Below are 7,753 nucleotides of genomic sequence, written 5' to 3'. Positions count from 1 at the left end.
TTTGAAAGGAGTTTTTGATATGATGGAAGTTGATAACTGTTTTCTATTAGGTTCACATTTGGATAGTGTTGTTTGTGGGGTTCACAGAAGAAATTTGTTTGGTAAACTTTTTATTATTCTCAAAGAAAAATATACTAAGCATGCTTATTTTAAGGAAACACGTACTTATTTTTTCGAGCATAGAGATTGACTTGTTACTTATAAAAAAATTAAAAATATAGGAGCCGTGTAGCCACACCCTCTCTCCTTCATTGAGGGTGGCCATGCCGCCGCCTCTCTGTTTATTATTATTTTTTAATTCCTTTTGTAAGTAACAAGTTAGCCTCTACAATTGAAAAAATAAACATTCGTTTTTTTTTTAAATATTCCTATAAGATTGTGGGGGGAGTTTTCTAAAAAATGTTGTTTTGTTTTTTGAAAATTATTTTGTGTTTTGGTTTTTGAAAAGTGTTTGTTTGGTAATTATTTTCTAAAAAGGTGTGTTTTTGTGTTTGAGAAGAAAATACTTTTCAAAATTCTGAAGTTGAAGAGTGGTTTGTGAGAAGAAAATAGATGAAACACTCAGCTGCTAGACAAAAAATGGTTTTGACAGATGGGATGGATTTGAGAGTGACTTAATGTGCTAATTAGGATTAGATTTTTCATTTTGGATTTTGCACTCTTGAGATGCCTAATTTACATAAAGCATAATGTTTATCCTGGCTCAAGTACAAAGTAGGATTGAAGTGGGTACCTAATCTGAACAGAAAAGGATGTCTGTCATGATTATGTGCAAGAGATCATCAAGCAGCCAAATGGTTGAAGTATTCTCACCCAGAAGCAGAAGAAAATTCTCATTTTACTATAGATATAAAGTTGCTGCTTCTTCTAGTCTGGTTATATGTAATATATTGTGAAAAGTTCGGATCAGGAAGAGCTTAACTCCTAGAAATTCTTTAGTGCTTTTTTTACCTCTTTCTTGTCTTCTAGTAGCATTTCACTTTTAAGGTAGTCAATAATCGGTTAAGCCCAGCTAATTTCATCTATGACTTGGTTGACTCTATTTGGCATTTCCCCAAAGAACTATGTTTGGGATTTCATCTGCGACTTGGTTGACTATATTGAAAAATTTTCAATCAATCAAAGTCTACATAGTGGTTTGACAGGCTTGAGTTGAGGTTGTAAAAATTTATTTTCATGCAATTTGTGTTTGTTCTTTTTTAGTTTTGTCACCGAATAGCTAAATGGGAGGTTTGTTAGGTGTTTAGTATTAAACTATTTCCGTGATCAAAACATTAGTTGTAACTTATCTAAGAGTGTGTTTGGCAACACTCTCATCTTCATTTCTATTTTTTTTACTTCTATCAAAAAAGTCAAATCCGAAATATTCAAACTTTTTTTTTTCTTCCACTTTTTATATCATATCAATCATTTTTTATTACTAAATAAAAAAACTCATTACAAAATAAAATTTTTTTACTTTTCCATAAAAGAATTCTAAACCCTTTTTTTTTTTTTTTTTTTTTTTTTTTTTTTTATACTTTTATATTACATCAGTCACTTCTTATTTCTATTCAAACAAAGATTTTATAACAAAATCATTTACCAAACACACTCTAAGTGTTTTGGTGGTAGAAAAGTTAGGATTCAAATTTGTTAGTTTTTGAATTGACGTTAGTTAGACATTTTGACGCGACTTGTGCCAGATTTGAGGAGACTACTTGAGACTTGAGAGGGCTGTCAGCTATCCCATCAACTGGGCATCCTGATGCTGTTGTATTTTAGCTGAAAATATTGAAGAAACCCTAGAAGCGTCCTGACGCCGCTCGATTACCTGCATTGTGCTGACTCAATTTTCACATGCAAAAGTTGTAGTTTTTCATCATTTCTCTTTGTAAGGATGCCTCTATTCGATTCGAGACTAAGTCTAAGCCTTTATGGTGCGTTTGGGTATTGAATTTTGAGAATTAGAATTCAATTCTAATTCTATTTACAAATATCGAGGTAAGAAATTGTGTTTGGATGTTGAATTTTGAGATTGAAAAATATTATATTTTAATGGTAAGAAATGATTGATAGTTTAAAAAGTTGTGTATAATAATTGGTATTTTGAAAAGTTGTGTGAAATAATAATTTAAATAATAATAATTTATTATTTATTGATTATTTAATTAAAAAAAATAAATAATTTTTTTTTAAAAAAATAATTGAAATCAAAATTAAAAATTAAAAAAAAAAAAAAAAAAAAAAGAACCAAGGGTGGCTGCCGGTTGGCAGCCACCCCTTTGGGGGTGGCCCGGCCACCCCCAGGCAATGGGGGTGTCCGCGCGCCACCCCCAGAGGAGGTTGGGGGTGGCCGCGCGGCCACCCCCAGTGGTCGGGGGAGGCCGCGCGGCCACCCCCAAGGGTCGGGGGTGGCCGCGCGGCCACCCCCAGTACTCGGGGGAGGCCGCGCGGCCTCCCCCAAGGGTCAGGGGTGGCCGCGCGGCCACCCCCAGTACTCGTGGGAGGCCGCGCGGCTACCCCCAAGCGTCCCTTGGGGGTGGCCGCGCGGCCACCCCCAGTACTCAGGGGAGGCCGCGCGGCCTTCCCCAAGGGTCAGGGGTGGCCGCGCGGCCACCCCCAGTACTCGGGGGTGGCCGCGCGGCCACCCCCAGTAGTCGGGGGAGGCCGCACGGCCTCCCCCAAGGGGGTGGCTGCCAGCCGGCAGCCACCTCTCTGTCTTTTTTTTTTTTAATTTCTTTTTTTTTTTAATTTAAATTATTAATATTAATTTCTTTTATTTTATATTGATTTAAATTATTAATATTAATATTTTGTTAGTCAACTTTTTCTGCGCTGGGTCCCACCAGGAATATCAAAATTCGGGTCAAAATCCGGGTTTTTGAGCGGGTGGGTGGGTTTTAGAAAAAACCCGGATTGAATAATTATTGTATTCTGTTCCCAAACAGTTCATATAGAAAGTCTAAAACTTTTGGTTAGCTTCGTCTTTGTAATGTGCCAGGAGAGTTTTGTGTTGGGGCTTCTGCTGCTTTACGTGTGTGTGAAAAAAGAAAACGCATACAATCCTATTTTTACATAATTTTATGAAAATAACTATTAAAACTCATTTTATTTAAAACTAAGTATAATAATACAACCACTTACGTTGTTATCACAATATAGCCAATATTCCTAAAGTATAATTATACTTTACATATTTTACAATGCTACAAGAGCATCGTAATGACGCTTTAACGATTGTACTATAACAATATTTCATTCCCCCGTATATTTATATACGGGTATTATAACTGCGCTATAAACACGCTGTTAATCACGTAAGCTTTATACAGGCATAACATCCACGCATCAAATAACTTAACTAATTGAAAAGCTAGAGTTTAGTTATACCTCAAAAACTCTACTTAACTGAATCTTCTACACCGAGAATCCACTTTTGTAGAGCTTTGCTACTAAAAAACCTTTCACTCAAAACTAAGGGTGTAAATCCGGAGCCGGTTTCTAGTTATTGGGTAATAATCGGGAACCAGCTCTGGAGTTTCTGGTTATTGAATTTCAACAACCGGCTCCGGAATCGGGTACCCTGGTTATTCGAACCGGGTAGTATTAAAAAAAAACAAAAAAAAAACCTTTTGGGCCTATTTTAAGTATTGAGCCTACTTTTTTAGACTTCATTTAAACTTTTTTGGGCTTTATTTAAACGTTTTAGCCTCTTTTTTTTTAAGGTATTGGGCTTAATTCAATCAAGAAATTTCTATTATTGTATCAAAGTGAAAATCTTCTCTATAGTCAAAGAATTCCTGATTTCTCATTTGTGCCATCATGGGACATATACATTATGCCCATCAACTGGAGATTTGAATTCGAAAACTCCACATCCATACATAATTACATATTAAAAACCCAAAAGTTTATAAACATAATAAAAAAGTTCAAACCCAGAAGTCCATAAACATATTTGAAAAGTTCATAAACATATTAAACATATCCAAGCATGGTCCAGTTTCTGGCTTTCTGCAGCTCTGCTCTCAATCATCTATAACTACAATAGAAAATAGAAAAAAAAAAATGAGTTAAATGAATAAATAACTAAAATGAATTTATAACCATTTACCATGCTCATCAAAGGTTTCAATAATATTCTCATTTTTCAAGAGAAAATATAACCAAAAAAAAAAAAATACCAACAAATTCTCATTCTTCAATAATAACCACCCCTATTATATAACACACCAATTGTTCAAATCTGGAAAAAAATAAAGCAAGAAAAAATTTAACAAAAAAAAATGCACTTGCAGCACCATAACATTCGTGTATCTTGTGCTTAAATGTATGAGATTTTAGTGTATTAGCCAATAACAAAGGAGACGATATAAGCATTAAGTTGAGGAAACAGTTATCCTCCACCTTCATTAGTCCCCAATCAGACTTGGATTTCATAAAAGTTTCCTAATGAATTAAGAGGCAATAAAGGACAAATACATGATGAAATAGCTGCATAAGAAATTAAAAGACAAGACCAGCAAAACACACACAGACAAAGACACGGAGTAGAAATCAACCAATCTTGAATTAAAAGCAACAAAGAAAAGGTATCATCCAAATCAATAGCAATATTTTCCAAATATCAGACAAATCAGAGTGACAAAAATTCTGGGATATGGAACAAATAGTTAAACCCTCTTAAGTTACCACTCATATTCATAAACCGAAAGCCCAAATGCCCAATACCCAGATGCATAAACCAAGAATGTGGCATCAAAAGCCCAGAAAAGCAAAGACCCACGAATCAAAAATTAACAAGATCTGTAGAGATTTAAAACCATCAAACTGATAAAGCCATTAAAGAACAAAAATTAACAAGAACAACATACCTAACCGTCTGCTAGACTGCTTCTTCAGCTTCAAAAATCACCAAATTTGTAGAGAAACAGAGAAAGACGAAGTCAGTGAGAGTGAGAAAGAATCAAAAGATCAAAGACGAAGGCCGATTCAAAAATCACCAGATCTGTTGTAGGTGACAGTGGAGAGCATGACAGAAGAAGAACTAAGAAGAAGAAAAAGAAGTGAAGAACTAAGAGCGTGTGCCGTGCAGAATAAGAACTCAGATTTTGTGAAGAAGAAGAAGAAGTAGGCTATAGGTGGCGACTGGCGAGAAGAGAAAATAAAAGTGGAAAATGGAAATAGGAAAGGGTTAAGGGGCATGTGTTTAGGGTAACGGGTACTAGGTAGGGGTAACTTTTAATTTTTTTTAATATATTATAACCCGGAGCTGATTACCCAGTTATTACCAAGTGCCTAGAAAATTAATACTCGACTCGGCTCAAGGTGCCCGGTTACATGGTTATTTATAACTGGATAGTAAACCGGTTTTTTGGTTATTCGGAGCTTGTTTTCTGGCCGATTATAACCGGTCCGAAATTATACCGCTACTCAAAACACTTAAATCCTAAATTCTAGAGAGATAGGATTTTGGAGTGAAAAACCCTTCAACACTCGGCCCTATTTATAGAAATTCTCAAACATACAGTGCTCGGTCGACGAAGCCTTTGTTGACACGTAGAAAATAAGCCCTCGGTTGACTGAACCTTTGATGAGTTGGCTCAATCCTGCTTTGACGCGTGTCCCTAGTCAAATCTAAGTCAGGATAAGTCTGACCCAACTATCCTCAGTCGATGACCAAGTGTATTGGTCAACCTAGCCACCTAGGTCTTAGTTTCCACATGTCACTTGACTTTGGGCATAAGTTTTCAAAAAGCCTTCTACCACGTGTCACCCACAAAATCTCGGTCCATCGGGCTCTGTTTTACAAAAACTTCAATTTTTGTTTTTGGCCTCGTTTTTTGATATGTTTCTTCCGATCTTTCTCTAGTCATGTCCTTTCGTCTTTAATCGATTGGGTCGTATTACACACATGGACACAGGCTAGTGATTTGGGTGTAACTTGAGCTACGAGTGTCAAAATTGCATATATGACCTCAATTCGAAAAATTATTTTCTGTGCGCTCGCCATTGTTACCCAGTTATGTTCGGTGAGTGCATTTTTTAGCTTAAAATCCATCATTTTTACTTCTAAAACCCGATTTTCTTATGTAATCTATCTTACTTTGATTTTAGTGGGTATCATATGTTTTTTTTAATCATTATCTTAACATTATTTGATGCGTCTTGGGCACTGCAACGTGACATATGTAGTTTCAAACATTGACTTGTTAATTTAACAACATTTAATTTTTTGAGTAACGAAGCAAATGTTAGTATTTTTTTTAATTGAATAAGGGAAAGAGTTAAAAGGAATGGGCTTCCCAACAATAGACCTAAACCAAACTAAAAAAGTGTTGAAATAAATACAAAAGTTAGGAAATGAGTCAAACAAGTGACTCAGTCCTCTTAAAGGGCTGCATAAGGTGATTAAAAAAGCTAAAGGAGTACAGAGTAAGACAAGCCCATTTGTACCCCACTTAGGAACAACAACAACCACCCGAAGATAGCTGAAGCGATAGAAGCACTGAAATAGTCCAAATCTCTGAGACTACATAAAAGAGAGGCACCAACACAAATCTAGATACAAGCATCTCTCTTAATTAAAGGGAAACTAAAACCCAAGCAACAAAATAAAACTGAAATAAATAAACAACAAAAAAGCCCAAAAATCAGCAACTCTAGTGACCGACAAAGCAAAGCAGAGCACAACATCAGGCGCCGGGTGTGAAATCCATGCGTCGGAGGTGGGGAATGTCCACCCAGTGCGTGAGCACCACGTGTAGGCGTGTGGGAGGTGGAATGCTGCATGACTGGTGGCGTTGGGAAGTTAAGACGTTGGTGATGCCGTTGAAGTGGCGCGTGGGAGCTAGAGACCCTCGGAAGAACGTAGATCTAGCTTTGAAAAAACCAGATCTAAGAACTTAGAAAAGGGCCACCGACGCTGGGGAGAATATGACGAACATTGAGGAGAAAGCCACCATCTTGGTGGAGATCGAAGCCAAGACGAATAAAACCTAGGTAACGGATTTGGGCAGGATAAGTTGTACATGACGACGGATAAAACCTCAAGAGTGGTGAAAAGAGCTAGAAAAACCTCTAACCAAACAACAGCATTGTTGGGACAAATATAGATCTTCTCGGGAGTTGGGCCCAATCCGGGATGTGGGCCCTCTCTGATCCACCCGACCGGGCCCAAATATTGGAAAAGGCATAATTTACCCGGGCCCATTGAGGCTCCTTGGGCCCAAGTCTGTTGCAACAGGCCTGAGTTGGCGATCCAAATGCTAGTTGGTATCCGCATCTGCAGGCGTCTCGGCAGTACCCGGAATCTAAGGGACACGACGCACGTCATGGAAGTCATGCGTCTCGGCAGTACCCGGAACCTAAGGGACACGATGCATGTCGTGGGACCCCATGATACCACCGAGATCTACGGAATCTGGAAGAGTTGTTTACATGGAGCCACGTCTCCTCCAACCGCCTCGTGCGCAAATTGTGAAGCTAATGGAACTGCTCCATAACCTCTATAAATACAAGAACTGTTTCAGATGCTAAGGTACATGCTAATCAGTCTCTTTGGCATTATTTTGCGCATTTATTCTCAGAACCATACACTTACTTAAGTATCGGAGCGGGGTTGTCGGAACCCCCCCCCGACGCAGCTTTACTTTTCAGGTGAACCAGACACAACCGGGAGCAACTTAGTCCAAAATCTGACCGACACGTCACCTTCCGGAAACTGTCGCAACAGTTTGGCGCCGTCTGTGGGAACGACTTATATCGTTTT

General features: G+C 37.9%; 1 long non-coding RNA gene across 1 annotated transcript; it reads right to left on the bottom strand.

The window, feature by feature from the left end:
- Window positions 1-3,844: 3,844 nt before the first annotated feature.
- Window positions 3,845-7,726, bottom strand: LOC133873738 (uncharacterized). Its single transcript, XR_009901150.1, has 2 exons — window positions 4,857-7,726; window positions 3,845-4,024 (listed from the first exon to the last, which is right to left on the bottom strand). It is a non-coding gene; the product is annotated as an uncharacterized LOC133873738 (long non-coding RNA).
- Window positions 7,727-7,753: the final 27 nt, after the last annotated feature.

This window comes from Alnus glutinosa, chromosome 7, assembly GCF_958979055.1.
Source record: "Alnus glutinosa chromosome 7, dhAlnGlut1.1, whole genome shotgun sequence".
NCBI classification, from domain to species: Eukaryota; Viridiplantae; Streptophyta; class Magnoliopsida; order Fagales; family Betulaceae; genus Alnus; species Alnus glutinosa.
This window is presented reverse-complemented; position numbering and strand designations above follow the sequence as displayed.